Here is a 20,659-nt window from a genome sequence, read left to right as displayed (position 1 = left end):
ACTTGTTCATCATTGTGTCAGTGTTTTATTCGCTGACTTTTGCTAGCTTCTTTGCACGAAGATCAACATAGTGACGAAATGCGTTTGTCCGTTTAGGGCTACTGTAGAAACATGATGGCGCAAAATGGCGACTTAACATGGTAGGGGCCGCGGTGTATGTAGAAACTGCTCATTCTAAGGTAATCAAAACACAACGGTTCATTATGTAATGTATTTATACACCACAGAAAACATAGTTATGTATATGATAGGCTATTGCATTTCTGTCAACAGATCCTCCTAAATATTACACAGTGCACCTTTAACAGTTCTCAAAAATTAATAGATTATTTGAGCCAGTTCACTAAAACCGTCCGAACATAACGCTTTAATTAAATGAACCGAATTCCCACCCAGAATTTCCCTTTTCTACAACTGCTACTGCTAGGCTTCTGGGTTTTAATTACATTACGCTGATAACCCTACTGGACGAGCGTCGCGTTGCGTCATAAATATTCATGAGGCAGGACTGGCACATTCGGGCTCCCGGGCGGCCCCGCCTCCCACTATTCTCAGCGTCTCTCTCTCTGTGTGTGTGTGTGTATATATGTATGTGTGTGTGTGTGTGTGTGTGAACTCCTTGAGCATTCACGATCGCCTCTAATCACTGATCTCCAATCAAACACCAAACCCAGCTTCGCAGAAACGCGGCAGAAAACACAGATAATGGAATACCCGTTTTCCGAATCTATGGCAAATGAACACTGATGGATTAATTGGGGAATAATATACACCCATCGCACGGTAAGTTGTTAGAGGAGGTCGGAGGGGTGAAATGATGAAGCATGTGGTAGTTGTTGCAACCTGCTATTGTCTCGTGCGTCCACTGAGATTTTGTGTCCGTTTTACATTTGCAAGGAAACGGCGACATTTCTTAAACCTCCTTTTATTTGGATATCCAAAATAAATACGAATAAAAATGCGGTAATGGTGTGTAATAGTAAATCATGGAGAACTTGGGCTGTTCGGACACCTAGTGAAAGCCACATGCTGGAAACAAGTGATCTTCTCATACGTTCTTGAGCTTCATCATCTTCATGATGATTGACACTTGTCCTCATGGCAAGATGCATCCGCTATGTAGAATTCGCGTTTAAAATGCACTACTAGGGAAGTTTCAAAGATGTTGTGCTTTGGCGAACGAAATAAATAATATGAAGCCTCTATTTACGCGCATTGTTTTTGATGTTTAGATGCATTTGCCATGGTTTATCTGGTTTGTCATCTGGGGTGTCAGTAATGCTGGCCACACAGATGGCTCCACATAAGCCTTTGGGTTCAGCTCTTTGAAAAAAGCATTCAATCAGATACACATTTTGGACAGAACAGCAGCATTTAGTGATTTTTGTATTGATTCAGGGTCTCCTGCTGAATTTTAGGGATCTTACTGCATGCAAAGCACAGATTGCAGGACTGTAGTCGTTTCTGAAGACATGAAGTGGTCACATGATGGGGGAACCCTCACATTAGTGGGCAACACATTGCATTGCATGTTTAAAGGGTGGTCTCTGATTGCTGTGGTTCCCGAAAATTAGGGGTATGGAACTTGAAAATGCATTAAATTAAAACAAAGTGATTACATGTATATTGTGTGGATTTTAGTCAGCTTGACTCTCGCTATCTAATACTGGATTAGTAAATTGTAACCCACAGACATACAAATAAGGTGTGTTTATTGGATTGGTAAAATATGGGTGTTTTCGAATTCAGTTTGGGCATCTGAATGAAGTCTCAGTTCACTGAATTTTTTTAAACAAAATGAATCTTGTGCATCGGTCCCACATGAATCAGATAAGTTAAACAAAGATCATTTGTTAATGTAACTTCAACATCATGAAATTAAGTCATTTTAAGCAACCCAATTTAGGGTGTCTCAAAGTGTATTTTATATGGCTCCCTGACATGATTCAGGCATTTGATTTCATTTATTGTAGTGTCACAACTGAATATATAAGACTGTATTAGCTAGTTAACAAACTATTAGCTAGAAATAGCACATTAGCATCTTAAATGCTAATCAATAAATGCTCCTTCAGCAAAGCAGTTAAGCAACTCCGTATCAGTCCACAGCCTAAGCAAATGCTCCAGTCTTGCACGTAACCCAATGCAATTTAAAGGGTTTTAATAATTCCAACATAATTGAACATTAATACACTATCAAGTCTTTCCCTTTTCTCATTTTGCTCAAAAACACATAAAATAACACTTGATTTCAACATTTACTCTCTCTTGATTCTGCCATATTCAAAGCAAGGGAACTAACAAGCACTGCCCAGTTTCAGTTAATGCAACACAAATCATTCATGTAATCCCAACACAAACAGATTAAGTAAACTTTAATTTGACATATTTAAGTGGATTGAACACAATTAAATAAAGTTAGGACAACATTTATAGCAATTGTGTGTTGCTTTAGCACATTTTAACTGAGCAATTTAAACAAGCAGCAAAAATCTTTTTTTTCCCCAGTGTTGGTTAATCAACCAAATTTGTTTTGGCTTTTAAAAGTTTTATTTTAGAGTGACTTTTTTGTGACATGGTAATATTTTACTACTATTTGTACTTCCTGTACATGTGTGCCTTCAGGATTTCATCTGATGTATGGACATAGAGAAGATTTAACAAAAGTTTAGAAATAAAATGAAATTATTACCCTATTGGTTTAAGTCAAATCAGTTTACTCTAGTATGTTTAACTTAACTATTTAATTTGTCAAACTAAATGTTCTTATGTTGGTCTAATGTGTAAACCAGCAGTTTCATTCATCATTATTGCCTACACAATGTATATAATGACCACATAAGAAAAGACTGGTGTCAGTAGTAGTACTGACTTCAGTATTGATCACCGAGTGCCCACAGCCTGAGCACAAGCATTCAAGCATCAACAAAAGTTCCAGAAAATCCTTTAAATGTCCAACATAACTGATCATTAGGGTTGGGAATCGAAAATCAATTCCAATTCTGGAATCAAATCCACACAAAATGGTCAAAATATCCTCGTAAACCCAGTCGGCTTTGTCTTAAGTGAACGTAAACAGTTGAGAAAGAAAACGCATGTGTAACAGTATATTGGATCCTGCATGACGTCGAAGGGTGTGTTCACACTTGGCAGGTTTGGTTTGGTTGAAACGAGCTCTTGTGTGTTTGCTCTGTTAGTGCGGGTCAGTTGTATTAGTAAAAATGCTGCCTTCCGAAGTTGAACCCGGGTGCGCACCAAACAAACGCAGAGAGCCCTGAAGCGATGGGTCTCGGTCAGGGTCGCGGGAAGTCGGGGTGTTGGGGGTGCAGCAGCATTTTTAACATTTTTAGTAATTTTTTTTGTAATAAAATTAAACACTTTAGGTGTGGTTTATTAAAAAAGTGTTATTTATGTTAAATTGTGTTTTTTAAAACATACGCAGTCTGACATCATATTGTGACTGTTGCAGTGTGCGTAGAAAGTATTTGTCCGCTGTACTCCTGAGTGCAAGTCCTCCGTCTGTGTTGTGTAATGTAGGCATGGGGAGGTTTTTGTGTTCATTTCTATTTCTTGTCGCTGTGCTGGCTTTTTTATTGTATATCCCAGTGTAAAACCCTCAATAATCCTTTTATTTAAAGACTTAAATTATGGGAATCGAGAAGCAGAATCGGAATCACAGTGCGTACAGCCGTATTTATTTATACTTATTTAATTATTTACCTCTCACTAAATGTTTTTGAGCTTTTTGGAGCAAAAAGTAAGTCAACCGTTGTCCGTGTCAACCATCTTCTGTCATTCCTTCAATTCTCTGAAATCACAGGGAAATGATAATGTTGTTCCCCATCGCCAACCCTAACCCTAAAATCTGATTGGTTGATAGGTATTTTTGGACAAACAAGGATGTTGATGAGCATAGTCTGTCTAGGACATGGAAAAGTCTACAGAGGGGTTCATTTAGTGACATCTGTACGTGCGGAGAACACATGATTCAGACTTTCTGAATTATCAAAGAGGAGGCTAATTCCTGCTCCTGGATTATTCATGGCAGTTGTGAAGAAATGTCACAATTTTATGTGATAAGAGAGCTTACAAAATATGATTTATATAGGTATTTATCTTCATTCCCCCCCCCGAGAGGCAGTTAAAGTTGTTTGTGTGTGTGTGTGTGATTCTAAACATTGCTCTGTTTGTTTGAGCATCCTGACATAACATTTTGGCTCATCCAATGGTGCGAGTTGGAGTCGGGACGAACCGTTTGTTGAACAACGGAAGAATGTTTTCTTGTTTGATGTTTCAGAAATAGAATTTTACGATGTGATTGAACGCTGTCACCACCTTCAAACAACTACAGAACTTAAAAAATGCATACTTGAAAAAACACGCTAACGTTAACATCTAATGAAGTTACTAATATTGTCATCTATCAGAAGGCTGGTTTAGGGTTTCCAGAGTCGTAGAAAAAAACCTGGGAATTAAAAATTGGAACAAGTCATAAAATTCATAAACGTACAGATACACTACAGTTCAAAGGTCTGGGGTCGGTAAGTCTCTTCTGCTCACCAAGCCTGCATTAATTTGATCAAAAATAGAGGAAAAACAGTAATATTGTGAAATATTACAATTATAAATAACTGTCTCCTATTTTTATGTTTTTTTAAACTATAATTTTTTCCTGTTATCAAAGCTGAATTTTCAGCATCATTACTTCAGTCTTCAGTGTCACATGATCCTTCAGAAATCAGTATAATATGATGATTTGATGCTCGAGAAACATTTCTTATCAATAAGTCGTGCTGCTTCATATTTCTTTGGACACTGATATGTTTTTCCAGGATTCTTTGATGATTAGAAAGTTCAAAAGAACAGCATTATTTAAAATAGAAATGATACTAAATTTATTTTCTGTCACGTTTAATCAATATAATGCATCTTTGCTGAATAAAAGGACAAAAAAAAAAAAAAAAGTACTGACCCCACACTTTTGAATGGTATTGTGTGTACAGAATACATATAGACTTTGTTTATTCGGACTGTAAAGGCTATTGCGTAGAGACACTGCAAAACAGCACAAAAATGCAGTATATATCATGTCATTTGTTCAGTCAAAAGGAAAAGATAATATTGTGACTGCTTAAACCTCTTTCCTGAAGATCTGATGGTTCAGCAAATGTGGAGCGCCACACATGATGGATGCTAACTTCAGCAGGAACATCTGTGAGACTCAGACGAGTGCTGTGTTTGAGCACATTGTGTTTGCCAAAGGCTTATTTGTAGATTTTCATTTGGAAAGTGTCCTGGCAGGGTATGAGCAACATGAATATATAGACATCTACTTGATTGTTTAGTTGTAAAAGCACCATTTAATTGAAACCGCTAAGAAGCGTGCCAGGTCAGATATCCGTCAGATGTGAAGTCGGCTGGAATGGAGAGAACGGGAAGATGAAGAACGGCGAGATCCGCTGTGACCCTTTTCATTCTTCTGAAGTTTCTTTCTGAAACTCTGTTTTAATTCTCTAATCGGAAACGCCTCAGTCAAGATTATAATTACCCAGTTGAAATGCGAAGGAGAATCACGGTTTCCCCGTAGAACAACTGCGGACTTTCCTGTGTGCCGGTAATGGATTTCCCCCCGCCTGTTAATTGCTGGTGGATTGGAAAAAGGAAATAGCGCAGAGCTTTTGAAGTGTTTGAAGAGAGAATTATCCACGCGAGACGCTTTGGATTTATGTTTTAGTTCCAGAGAACACATTTAAACTGAACTCTGCTTGACTGCGCTTCATTTGCTCATTTCTGTGCTGGCGTTTTTAAAACGGGTTAGATGAATACTTAACCCCTTCAGAGGTAAAAACTGAATTTAGTGTCACAGTTAATATACAGTATGCCAGAGCGCTGCTCCATGTATGCTAACACTAGTTTGTAATGTTTCTCCTGAAAATGTGAGTGGCGTTTCCCATTCAAAGCTTTCTAGGGAGTTGTGGTGGTTATTAGGTGTTCTGTGTGGTTTATAATGTTGCTCTGTGGTCACTAGGGTGTTGCTTACAGCATTAGCGTTATTGTTCTGCTTTCTAGGGTAGCGTCTCTTGACCGAATTTCCATATGCCTAGTAGGACTGCATGCCATTTAAAAAAAAAAAAAAAACTTACATTGCAATATTTCGTTTTTCTGTAGCTATATTTCAATATGAAAATACTGGCATTTTCACCAGATGACTTGAATAATATTTGGATAGAATTATCCACAATATAATAATTGCGGTGAATTGCGGGAAGCTAATTTTTCTTTTTATTAAAAATATTTCAAGTTCCAGCTCAAACCCCTTTCGGCTACTATAGAGTCAAATACTTTAGATATACAGATGATGCACTCGTATTACTATTAATGGGAGGAAGTACAACGTGGAATATTGTAGAACTGTGAAGTTACAATACCAGTATTTACAGCTTTTCTCTTTTTAAAATTTTGTAAAGTTGTATTTTTTTTGTCAGTTGACTTGAGTTTACCAGTGAAATCGGCTTTGGGGCGGGGTTTGCGTATGAAAAAATATTGATAAAATAGTTCAATAATACAATTTAATACAATTATTTGTATTCTATGTGTTTTAAAAACTCGCAATAATGGTATAGTGACAGATCACTTCTTCAAAAAAAGAAAGTAGGGAGGGGGCTTGTTGTTGATTGGTTGGATGCAGATCTGAATGCGCTCGCTGTGAGAAAGGGGCGGAGTTTATGTGGACGAAATGATTGGAAAAGTCCAGCATAAGTCACCAGAGAGAAGTCTGTCGTTTCACCAGAAGTTTTGAGTTATGACATTTTGATTAAACATTACGAGGTCAAAAAAGTAAAAAAAACAACAATATGATGTGAATCGTTCACAATAAGATCATTAAGGGCCGCTTTAACACTGTAGGTCTTGATGCCTAAATCCGTTTGTTGACTATCTGATTTTTTTGATGACCAGCTGTCACCTTCTATTAAAAGTGACCCATATCCAGGGCCATATCAGAGGCCTTTGGGCCCTTTTTCCACATAACTATTATCTACATTCACTCAATCTTCTTAATCACAAATCGCAAGTTATCAGCCTTTATTTTGCAGGAATAAATGCCATTAAAAGAACACACCGACTTTTTGGGACTTTAGCTTATTCACCGTATCCCCCAGAGTTAGATAAGTCCATACATACCCTTCTCATCTCTGTGCGTGCCGTAACTCTTTCTGACGCACCCACCGCTAGCCTAGCTTAGCACAAAGACTGGAGTTAAACAGCTCCAGCTAGCATACTGCTCCCAGTAAGTGACAAAATAACGCCAACATTTTCCTATTTACATGTTCTGATTTGTTTAGTCACAGCGTGTACAAATAACAAGGTCACGTGTCATATTTTCACATGAAAAGGGTATGTATATGGACTTATCTAACGAAAATGTGACGCGTGACCTTGTTATTTGTATATATCTGTGAGTTGCTAGATGGAGTGCGTCTTGACGGTCTGGTTAAAACAAGAACTACCAGGTTACGGAATAGCTTTTTTCCAGTTGCTATAAAGACTTTAAATACTATTTGTTTTTATAGTCAGGTTACCTCTGTTCTTCTCTCTTCTGTATTATTGTAACTAAGTGTAAAATTATGATTTAACAATCTTTGTTGTTGTAATGTGTTGTTTTGTAAAGCACTGTATTTGTTGGCAATTCTTATAACACATTGCGTATACGCGTTGGATATCTTATACCTGTAAAACAACCCAAGGTAGTCATTGTAGCCAATCACAGACATATATGTTGAGCGCGTGAAGACGATGGCCAATCAGAGACATATATGTTGAGCGCGTGAACACGATGGCCAATCACAGACATATATGTTGAGCGCGTGAACATGATGGCCAATCACAGACATATATGTTGAGCGCGTGAACATGATGGCCAATCAGAGACATATATGTTGAGCGCGTGAAGACGATGGCCAATCAGAGACATATATGTTGAGCGCGTGAACATGATGGCCAATCAGAGACATATATGTTGAGCGCGTGAAGACGATGGCCAATCAGAGACATATATGTTGAACATGATGGCCAATCAGAGACATATATGTTGAGCGCCTGAAGACGATGGCCAATCAGAGACACATATGTTGAGCATGTGAACATGATGGCCAATCAGAGACATATATGTTGAGCATGTGAACATGATGGCCAATCAGAGACATATATGTTGAGCATGTGAACACGATGGCCAATCACAGACATATATGTTGAGCGCGTGAACACGATGGCCAATCACAGACATATATGTTGAGCGCGTGAACATGATGGCCAATCAGAGACATATATGTTGAGCATGTGAACATGATGGCCAATCAGAGACATATATGTTGAGCGCGTGAACATGATGGCCAATCAGAGACATATATGTTGAGCGCGTGAACATGATTGCCAATCAGAGACATATATGTTGAGCGCGTGAACACGATGGCCAATCAGAGAAATATATGTTGAGCATGTGAACACGATGGCCAATCACAGACATATATGTTGAGCATGTGAACATGATGGCCAATCAGAGACATATATGTTGAGCATGTGAACATGATGGCCAATCAGAGACATGTATGTTGAGCATGTGAACATGATGGCCAATCAGAGACATATATGTTGAGCATGTGAACATGATGGCCAATCAGAGACATGTATGTTGAGCATGTGAACACGATGGCCAATCAGAGACATATATGTTGAGCGCGTGAAGAGTCGTTTATGAATTCATTCAACAGCGCTCAAAATGCTAGAGGGAAATGCTGGTATCGTCACATTTTAAAAATTTCAGTACTGACTTGCTTCCAAAGTAGGTACTCTTGACAACACTAAAGAGTTGACGTCATTCACCACTATCGCTTTTTCAATGACGTATTATACGACTCGCATTGACAGGAATATCTGATCTGTCTGCTTACATGGCAGATGAAAATTAGTATCTGGTTCATATCATATTTATTTCCTCATATGAATGAGGCCTGAAACCATTCTGAGAATATCGGAATCCATGTGCTTTTTCCCCCTGCTTACACGTTCGTGGGTCATGTCCCATCTGTGCCATATGGGAGGAAAAATCAGAATTGGGTCACTCGAGGCATATAATGTAAATGCGGCGTAAGATGCATTTAGAGAATGGAGGAATTTACATTTAATTTCTTTAAGCTTAGAGTATCGAGCCGTTAGCTTAGCGATATGCTAACACTTGTATCTTTGTTGAAATCAATAGCATCTAACGCACATGAGGAGCACTAATTGAGTTTTTCTAAAGAGTTTGTGCCTATGGAGAGCGCTCCAGTTCAGTCGGGGACAGGAGGCAGCTTTCTATGTTTTGCAGTCTGTGTGTACCATTTGATGCTTCATCATTTATCTGAGCTGGGCCTCATGAACCCCCAGTCCATTAGTGGCTTCTGACTGGTATCACATTACACTGATGGCAGTCAGAGAGACGTTGTGCTGGAGAAATGTCACAGCTTGTCCCTCGGGACAGTGCTTGGATCACAGGCTCAGATACAGTATACATGAGCAGGACAGATGCGGTGTCGGCTGGGATGGACACAGCCAGAGGGCTTTATCTGACATCACCATAGTTCTGGAGGATTTCCTACACATGATGCAGATGTCTTGCAAACAGCTAGTTTGTCTTATACGGTATTTATGCATGCGGCATCTCATTTTGCTTTTCCTAAAGGATAAAATAAAACAAGCTAGCTATTTTTATCTCTTTTTTGAGCACATAATCAAAGGAGATCAAGTCTGTTTTAAGAACAATTAGGTGTGTTTGCTAAGGAGGGGTTCTGAAAACACACACACACACACACACACACACACACACACACACACACACACACACACACACACACACACACACACACAGATTATCTTGCTGATACTAGTAAAATCTTTATATTGAATAATGTGTTAAATATTGTTCTTAGTCTCAGCCCAAAAGCTACAGTTTGCTTTGAATTAAATGCCAGATATAGTTTATTGAGCCACCAATAATATCCAGGAGAAAAAAATCTTAACGCATGACTTTTAATTCTACAGCTACACAAACCCGAAATAAACTGGAAATGTCTACTGGCTTCTCTTTTTAAAAAAATGATGAAAATAATATGCAGTGCGCTCTTGCAATCATCTGATCTGCTACATATTCATATAAACACCATCAAGTAAACATTGTCATATTACATCAATAGCAGATCACAAGCAATTTCTTGGCATCCTTTTAAAGTTTAATAATCAAATTAATCTCTATTGCAATTCCTGTTTAAGACCTCTTAAAATAATAAAGAAGATTGTTATTCCGTTTAAGATATATTTAAGACTTTTTAGGACCTTAAATTTCATTAAATCGTTCCCACACAAAACATCTTATACTAATACTCAACTGTTAAAATACTTAACATGGGGTGATTATTATTATTTTTGTGTGTAAAATGCTGTGTTATGTTAAAGGGTGCAATGTGCATATTAGGGATGTGCATCTCCTAAACTGAGGCCGATGCGATATGCATCTCGATGCATAGCCAATGATACGATACATATAAGCAGCTACCGATGCGATGCAATACGATTCACTGCTATTCCGATGCGGGTGCGATCTGCTTTCGATTCAACGCGACGCAATTCAATGCAATATGATGCAATGGAGAAAAATATGATGCTATGCAATTCAATATGGTATAGATAGTTAACTTTTTTATTTATTTTGTTCAGACATAGGCCTACAGCAAATCATAAAGGAGCTTAAGTGCCATCTGACTTTTAACGCATGGCTCTTTCACAAACAAAAGATTAAATAAAAACAGACATTCTTTTCCTGTCCTGTCACGTCTCCAGTTACACATTTAACAGTGAAACAATTTAAGGATGCACTCGGACTGTGTCGGCGCTTCAAGTGTGTTAAATTATTCGTACTGCCTGTATTTTATAGCGTACTGTAGGTATAAAATGTAAAATAGGCCTATAGCTAATTCTCATAGACAGTATATAAGATGGACACAGCGACCCCCTAGATTTCAACGGAGAAAAGTGAAGCCTATTTGAAGCACTTACTTCCTGACCGCCAGGCGTACTGCGCAGGCTCAAACTGAGCTTGGTGACGTGAGCAACGTGTCTGACAGTTGTCAGTCTTCTAGTCGCTGTGCAGAGAGAAATCTGAATCATTCCCTTCCGAATCTCAGACGGAGAGCGTGAGCATTAGCTGTCCATGAGCAGCAGCCGGAGAAACTTTATCACTCTCTCTCTATGGGCTTCTCCCTTGACTTTATCGGACTTTATGCCTCCATGTCCCCCCAATTGCTTGCGAGCTTCTCCGCCGGTCTATACGCTAATTTCTCGACTGTGCGACAGAGAGTCGAGGGGTTATGACGCAATCGTTAGCCTATTTTTACAAAAACGGCTTCTACGGGGCCATAACGTAAGATACAAGGTAATGGAGCCTTTTATACATTGTCGTGTTTCTTTAGAAATAAATAATGGACAAATGGAGTCTTTGGACGCCTCCGATGTAAAGTTATTCGCTGTCAAAGTGACGCCAAAATGAATGGGAGTCAATGGAATGCTAACAGCAGGTGAAGTTCTGCTACAATGGCGGCTCCCGGGGAGGCTTCAGTTTCCGGCGGATGGATTACCCCCTTGCTAATTCTAGGTAGGTGACTCTCAGGACACGCCTCTGTCTCCGTAGTGTTGTGATACGTCATATTCACGTGATGAGAGAACGCACTTGAGCAACAGTTCAGGAAGGAGAAATCAATCTAGTCCAACTGGATGCGTCAATGCGTCTTTACATTGACTTAACATGGAAATCACTCGCTCCAGACGCTCTATCCGCGTTCGGTGTGAACGCAGCAGGTCCAGTTGGACTAGATTGATTTCTCCTTCCTGAACTGTTGCTCAAGTGCGTTCTCTCATCACGTGAATATGACGTATCACAACACTACGGAGACCGAGGAGTGTCCTGAGAGTCACCTACCTAGAATTAGCTATATTTTACATTTTATACCTACATACAAACAAACCCATGTACAAGATACAGGATATTGTAAGTGAATTGACTACATTTGAGATTGAACATGTCAAACATTCTACAAACAAACCCATGTACATGATAGTGTGTGTGTGTTCGCACATCGCTCCTCTGCCGTGAGCTTCTTAGGTCAGAGAGCCGGGTCATCTGTCAGCAAGCCGACAGTGCTTTGGTCGGTGGCAGCAGGATTAGCACAGCTAGAGCTATTACTAGCCAGAGGTGTCAAGTAACGAAGTACAAATACTTCGTTACATTACTTAAGTAGAAATTTTGGGTATCTATACTTTACTTGAGTAATTATTTTTCAGCCGACTTTTTACTTCTACTCCTTACATTTTCACGCAATTATCTGTACTTTCTACTCCTTACTTTTTAAAAATAGCCTCGTTACTCCTATTTCATTTCTGCTTGTTTTCATTCCGGCTTGTCGTCGTTCAAAAAATGGGCAATTATACAATAGATCTGAGTCCCGCCTCCTGAACACACATCGCTAAACTGATTGGCTTTGCGTTTTCTTTCTAACTTGTGAGAGGCTGTCCGCGCGGCGCGCTGTAGTTACATTTTGTTGTGCGAAGCGGCACAACTCCTCCGAAGGAAACCTACTGTAGATGCGGTAAGCGAGGGAGAAATTAATCAACAGTTTTGTGCTCAAGAATACGGGGCAAATCGCGTCAAATATTGCTTTGGGGACAGCCGTTTTTACAATATTGCCTACTGTATGACAATCGCGGGATAAGTGGCAAACATAATCGTTAGTGTGTGTGTGCGTGCGTGCGTGCGTGAGAGAGAAGAGTGTGTGCGTGTGTGTGAGAGGGAGACTGAGTGTGCGTGTGTGTGTGTGTGTGTGTGTGAGAGAGAGAGAGAGAGAGTGTGTGTGTGTGTGTGTGAGAGAGAGAGAGATAGTGTGTGTGTGTGTGAGAGAGAGAGAGAGAGAGAGGAGAGAGAGTGTGTGTGTGAGAGAGAAGAGAGAGAGTGAGTGTGTGTGTGTGTGTGTGTGTGTGTGTGTGTGTGTGTGTGTGTGTGTGTGTGTGTGTGTGTGTGTGTGTGAGAGAGAGAGAGAGAGAGTGCGTGCGTGTGAGAGAGAGAGAGAGTGTGTGTGTGTGCGCAACCATTATAGTGTCAAAATATCCCCACAAAGATGGCAATATCCGAAATCCTTATATGTGGCTGAAACAGGTAGCCTAGTGCCTCACAAGTTTTTCAACATTTACATTTTAATATATATAATATTATAGTCATTATGGCCGTAGAATTTTTTTTTTGGGATGCACTATAGGCCCCTTTGGCGCGGTCTAAGCTTTTGTCCTTAATGGCATTTTTTGCCTTGCATTACTTTTACTTTTATACTTTAAGTAGTTTTAAAATCCAGTACTTTTACACTTTTACTTGAGTAAAAAGCTTGAGTTGATACTTCAACTTCTACAGAAGTCATTTTAAACCCTAGTATCTGTACTTCTACTTGAGTAATGAATGTGAATACTTTTGACACCTCTGTTACTAGCAGAACTCGGCGGTTGACTGACCAAAGCCCCATCATCGTCATCATCGGTGTCAAAATGGCCATCACTGGACAACTTTTTCCACCTCTTCTGTGTCAACGTCTATAACACTGTCGGTCACGGCGGACGACAACAACGTGATGTCCTCTTCATTGTCTTGGTTAACGTGATCCTCACCTAGCGTAACTTCACAGCGAGCTGCTGCTGCTGTAGCGGCATGTTCAACGCTTTGGACGTTGTTGTTCCTGTCTGTATCCCCAACAGTAGCTGTAAAAAAGTTTGTCATCTTTGGCAGCGTTGCCAAATACTTATCGGCGTCTTTTCGCTTTTTTCTTTTATTTGAGCCGCTTGGGTAACTTCGTTTCATTTTCGCGTTTAAACTCGTCTTGCTTCGTCTCTGTTTGTGTACTTTCCCAGTCCTCCTGTCACTGTGTGTTTATCTTTCGCGCCGCGCACTGTTACGGACTAGTCCATTTCATTGTGAAAGTAGGGGGGTGTATGTGTAGGGACAGATAACCATGAACTGGACATTTTAACTACTACTTCAACGTTTGAATGTTTTTCTTAAGAATATTAATACAATTTACCATGCATTTGAAGCGTTCATGACGATAATGGGCTTTTCTTTTTCTTTTTTTGAGGTTGGTTGGGGGCCCCCTACTACGACCGCTGGTATTTTATTAATATTCTTAAGAAATACATTGAAACGTTGAAGCAGCCGCCTACCTATGCCTCTATGTGAAGACCACCACTGCTAATTGGGCGGAGTCTGTCAGCAGTTGTGGGCGTGGCCTAAGCATATGTGACGTCACAAAAACTATAATCTGCAAACGGCTTGTTCTGAGACACTGCCTGTGATTTATGAGGATTAAAAAAACAGGAGTGGGTGGATTTTCATCATTATAGGGTGGTTGTGTACTCACACTACAGGCACACATTTATGTTCAAGCAACATGCAAAAGGGAATCTCGTGCTCGTGATGCCATTAACGACTGACTAGTTCGCCTAGGCGCGTTATACATAAGTGATGGCTCAAATTGTGTGTTCTGATGCTAATTCTAATACTAAGCAGTTGGAATTATGGATGATAAAGCAGAAAAACTCATATACTTGGTCTGAAGGAAGGACCCCAAGCGATAGAGACTTGGACTGGTAAACAACAACCTAGAAATGCTCTAACATCATCCACCCACAATACCCTACAAGTTTGGCACAGGCAAATGCAAATCCTTCATACCCATACAATAGTAAGGTGTGCAAGTGAAGAGCACCAAATGACCTCAGAACTTTCAACTTTCAAAAAACTTTCAACTTTCAAAAAAATTGACTTCAGAAACTTTGGGTCTAATAAATAAATAAATATATATAAAATGTATGAAATTAGTTATTCAAAAACGAACCTGCAGATATAGAAAGCTATTGACAAAAGTGGTTCAAGACTTGAGACAAAAGACTAGCATATGTACTACATCCACTGTTCCCCTTATCATGTGACCGACAGTACCAGCATCAGTTACGTCACTTCACTGCTATTCACAAATCCCCTCCCATGGCCTCATGGGATAGTAAAGTGTCAATCAAATACACACTTCACAATCCCAGCGGAAGTTTTTGCCTACTGGTTTTTGAATACTATGGTTTTGAACATAGGCCTACCACTCCTTTGGCTTACTGGTTTCGATTAGTATTTTAATATTTAGTATGTGTGTTTTCCCTAAACACTAGCCTGGGTGCCAGCCCGAACCCCGCCCACAACATTTTTTGGTCGGGAAGTTTTGGTTGGGAAGGCCGAGCCAATCAAATTGCCAGGGCGGGCTTTAATCGATGATGGACAGATGATCTGCGGTTACGTAATCACCACGTCATCAAAGAGCGGTTGGGTTGAATTGGTTTTCAACAAAGACGACTGCAGCTGGAGAATTGACATGTTTAGATTCCGCTATCGTGTATGTTATAAAAGAAATCGCAGCGCATTCATTTTAAAAGACGAACAGAGAACCGCAATCAAGGCATTTTTCGATCGGAAAGATGTGTTTGCTGTCCTTCCTACGGGATTCGGCAAAAGTTTAATTTATCAGCTGGCTCCGATGGTCGCTAAGAAGATGGGACACAATGAAAACCAATGGAAAGGATGCGCTCACGATCTCTTTTCTCTGAAGCCTCAGATGAACACGCTTCTTCAGACTGGTCTCTTTCCTCGTCTTTCCATTTTTTTAAATCAGTCAAGTCGCGTTGCAACCATGTTATAAAGTTGAGAAAGGGCCGACAAATGCGAGAAGATTTAATTGCTTTATTGTCGAGATCTAATCCTAAACGGAGAACTTGTTCGTATATACATACACCTTTTGTATTTCTCTCAAAAATGCTATTTGTGCTTGTAAGTACTCCGCGAATTCTTAAATTCTTTTTACACCAACGGCAAAGATCGTTTACACTAATTCATTTACTACTTCTTCCAGCGTACGTGGAGTTGAGCTCTGTTGACAACTATGCGTTGCTCTGATTGGTTGTAGGTCTATCCAATTGAGTGCAGAGTTTTTTTTTTTCCTGGTTCGGTTAAGACACGCCTCATAATCAAAGCCCTATGGAGCAGTATCAGACTCACATTCTGCCTAGAATATGAGTATGACGAAGTCAGGCTACCTAAACACATTGGGTCACAATCTATTTGGTTTTTAAGTCTATGTTCCTAAAAATCTGTTACGTATAAATTTGTTTACAAACATAGGAAGTCACAAATGATGACAAAAGCCCTATTTTACTTTTTTTTTTTTTTTTTTTTTTAAATTCTATGTTTTCAGTTTTATTAAATTTTTGCATTTTGAAAAGTATGAAAAAAGCAGTTAACGTAATTATTATAAATTAAGGATGCACGATATATCAGCCTCCATATCTGTATCGGCCAATATATGTTAATTTTCATTATAAAATAAGAAAATTTGGCGATATATTAAAGCTGATAAATAATGTATGATTTCCTTTAGCTGAGACACTTGTCGTGCACTGTTAGATGTGCACTGTTTGCCATGATGCTTTTTAATGGCTTGAGATATGATTGGAATCACTTCGAAAAGGAAAATACAGTTAAGTGTAACATGTTCTGTCAAATAGGCTGCATGAAATTATAATGAGAACATTATGATTGTGTGCTTGGGACATGGATTTTAATGTTGAGAGTTTTGTTTTTGTAATCAGGCATTCAAAAATTATATACAATTTAGATTTATTGGCCAATATATCGGTTATCGGCTTTCAAATATAAATGATTATCGGTTATCTGTATCAGCCAAAATGTTCAGGTGCATCCCTAATATAAATACAATAATGCTGCATCATTATTATTATTATTTATTCAGAGCTTCACAGCATGTTTCAAAACAAAACACTGCATTGTTCTTTTTTGCCAAATAAAGTCCCACACACCAGAGCTTCAAAGTTATGATAGATAGAAGTTTTCGTTTGAAAGAACTATCCCTTTAAGAAACTGTTTGATAAATGCAGCTGTGTTTTCCATCAATCAGATATATATACAGAGACAACATTTTCCTTGTTGGCAATTTAAGACTTCAAGCTTTGCTTCTGACAATGTGCTTGTACTTTGAGAAGATGGACTATTAGGGCTTAGCTTCTCCTGAAGGTGTGTTTTTGATTTTAAGTGGCCATCATAGATCTTCTTTCAAGTCCAGTCAACTGTGTTTTGACAGGACTTTCAGAGCAGCTGCTGTCCTGATTCATAGAAATCCTTGGGATACTGCTCTGCTCCTACCTTACATTTCAGACGGCCTCTCAAAACCCAGGTATTGTGAAATGTATTCATGTAGCACCAGTCAAAAATCCTACAGTACTTACTTGCTCGGGCGACACATTCTTTTAATATATGATTTGTAGCACTTTCTTGCTGTCAGTGAGTCTTGCTGTAGAATGAAGAATACTCTCTGAAATGCGAGTCATACGATCTGACTTTTCTTTGATTTTTCTTTGAGCTGTAGGTAAAATCTCTGCAGGAAAATTTGCAACAAATTCACTAATTTGTAAAATACTTACAAATTGACTTGAGATTGTGTTGGGTTTTCCATTTTACCTGTTCCAATTTTTGTACGGTTACGTTCGTAAAAGAGAGGCTATTTTTGTTTCCAACATATTAATGTCCTTTTTTTGTTTACCAATAGTCCATTTCTCATTTTTATAGGCTACCTGCTGTTGTGTAGGATTACATGCAGAAAAGGTTCAGTATATTGGTAATTATTAGGTATGCACCGATATGAAATTTTTTGGCTGAAACGGATAACCGATAATTCTTTATATTTGAAAGCCGACAACCGATATATTGGCCGATAAATGTAAATCCAAATTTTGTATCATTTTTGAGAGCTTTATTACAAAAACAAAAATCTCACTATTAAAAGCCATGTCCCAAGCACACAATTATAATGTTCTCATTATAATTTTTTGGCAGCCTATTTGACAGCACGTTACACTTAACTGTATTTTCCCTTTGAAGTGATTCTAGCCATAATTCAAGAAAATCAAATCCATCATGACGAAAAGTGTCTCAGCTGAAGGAAAACAATCCATTATTTATCAGCTTCAATATATTGGCCACATTTTCCTATTGGGCCGATAACGATAACATTAAAAATGAACTTATATCGTCCGATACCGATATGGATGCCGATATATTGTGCATCCCTAGTAATTAGTATTTTCTTTGAGAAGTACACATAGCGCTATCACTGCAGGTACACAACTGTAACACTGGAATTGCTTAAAACAATACTGTGTTATTTCGCCACAGAAATCAGAAGGGAGAAATTTGTTAATTTAAAAGTTAATTTGAATGTTTAACTATGTAACACAATATTGTGTTAGTAGATGAGGCGGTTTATTTATGTGGATATGTGGGTTGTTTCAGAAGAAGTGATTGTTTTTATTACCAAAATATATTTTCCACTCTTGTTTCCAGTTTTGCCTCTTCAGGAAAGAGTTCTCAGATGTTCTGAAAGCTGTGAACAATTTGACAATGTCCATTGTGATGTCAAACATTTGACAACGTCCTTGACAATGTCAAGGTGAATAAGCGACGCTAGCAGTAAGGAAGGGAAATGCTCTATTCCAGATCTGCTAGTTTTGAAGCAAAAAAGACCAAGTGGCAAGTGTTGCAATGGCCCTCACGTTGACGGAAGTGTTGGACCTACAGCAACATCAGTTTGATGGAAGTATTAGTTTCATGAATCATTGTCTGGGCCCGAATGAAAGGATGTTTAGTATTGCATTGATGCAGCACTTCAGCTCCGTCTAAAAGAGTGACCAGGGCTTCGGTTTTTCCAAGAACAGCAGATGGAGAGATATGTAACCGCTCTATGACGAGCATATTTATTTCCAGGAATATTGGTTGGTTGTTTCTTTGAGTGACCATTATGGGGTGGAGAAAGTTCAGGACTTGGAAAAGCCTTTCATGTGTGGATGGATCATGGGTAAACGGGGGTGTCCATAGGTTGCCGATCACAGTGACTGGGATGTATGCTGTAAGACAATTTCAGATTTAATCCAATATGTTATTTGTCATTTCTTTGTTATTATTTGTGAAATTAATCTGTACAAATTTTGTAAATCCCGCACCAGGGTTCCTCAAATCTGGTCCTGGAGGGCACTGCTCAAACCCTGATTAAATTCACCTTCTGTACTTTCTAGTCATATATTTTGTTTTAGCTTGGAGCACTGCAGTTGGAGCTGAACTATGCAGGGCATTGACCCTCCAGGACAAGATTTGAGAGAGCCTGTCCTACACCGATTATTGTCAGTGTACCTTTTAGAGTTGCAGTTATGACCAGACCAGTTGCAGAAACTTAGCCACTATGTTAAGACTGTGTCGTAAGAACTAGTTTGACCAACTAGCAGTTAACCAAAGGGTTATTCCATCTTTATTTACCAATTAAAATTTTACCAATCTACCTTTTTTTTTGTAACTATGTCAAACTTTGGGCTTTAGACACCTACCGGTTCTCAATTTTATTTAAGTGAAAGAAAAAACCTAAAAAAAAAAACTATTTTATTCTCTGAAATGGTGAAGATCGATAAAAAAAAATATTTTATATATTTTAGAAGTGAAGAGAAAACCATTAGCGTTATTTTCAACCTAAAAGATGGCACTTGTTTTGATATTTTGATATCTGACATTCAGACATTTTGAAATGTGGCTTAAAGTCGTCATGAAAGTGAAGTTGCGATAGTCTTTTCTTCCCTATTGTGTCGTATATCTAGGGCTGTGACGGGGGCAGTTTTTTGGTAATGGAGCATCGGCGGTGGTGTCTAAATACATTTTAGACCATTGTTTATTCAGAAGAGAGGTGGCAGACTGAACAACTTCACATGAAGTTCACGAAAGTACAGGAGCAGCACAAACATTTGTAATACACTGAGTTATGATGCAATACTTCACTGGGAATGTGTATTTGCTCTAGAAAGCATAGATAGACACTCAATTACAGAGTCTCCATGGAAAACAATTGGCAGTTCTGATATGTGGCTTTAAATTTGCTACGGAAAAAGCTTGCATCAGTTCCCAAAACTCGCTGGTCATGGTCTCAGCCACAAGAGCTTGACCCACCAACTACCTCCTGTCCTTTCAAATAGGACGGAAGTTTACCTTGGTGGAGAATATTGTTGATTTCTTTACCATTACCGTCACCAAATGGAATGACAAAAACAATAAATGATTTAAAACAAGTTCCCCTAACAGTCACCGTCTTCCATCTGTTAGTCAAAGGGTCCATTACACCGGTCACTTAATGCTTTTTCACTGATCAGATAGCTATCTGATTTGTTCAAATGGATCCATTTGCAAAACGGATATAAATCCGATCCTAAGTTCCAATGCTGTATGCAAATTTAAGAGTTCACGTCAACCAAAGCAACCGACATGAGCTTAATTTTATCTATCATCAGCTAATTTCAAGATCAAAGACCGCTATAGGAGAGAGAGTGGCATCAGCACTGGTAAGATCATTTAGTTTAATTACGTTTAATGAAGAAGATTGTGTGTTGAGCGTTCTCAACTTACTTCCAGTTTTGATTTGGGGCAGTTTGCGGTGATGCGTGT

At 38.9% G+C, this 20,659-nt stretch overlaps 1 protein-coding gene across 1 annotated transcript in view; it reads left to right on the top strand.

The window, feature by feature from the left end:
• The first annotated feature begins 482 nt into the window (after nucleotides 1–482).
• plppr1 (phospholipid phosphatase related 1) overlaps nucleotides 483–20,659 on the top strand; it is a 61,893-nt gene continuing 41,716 nt past the window's right edge. The window contains exon 1 of the mRNA XM_079598928.1: nucleotides 483–783. The gene's annotated coding sequence lies outside the window, so the exon portion shown is untranslated. The remainder of the gene's footprint in view (nucleotides 784–20,659) is intronic.

Source organism: Phoxinus phoxinus (genome assembly GCF_949152265.1).
Source record: "Phoxinus phoxinus genome assembly, chromosome: 23".
In the NCBI taxonomy this organism is placed as follows: Eukaryota; Metazoa; Chordata; class Actinopteri; order Cypriniformes; family Leuciscidae; genus Phoxinus; species Phoxinus phoxinus.
Note: the sequence above shows the minus strand (reverse complement) of the source record. Positions and strands in the feature narration are given on the sequence as shown.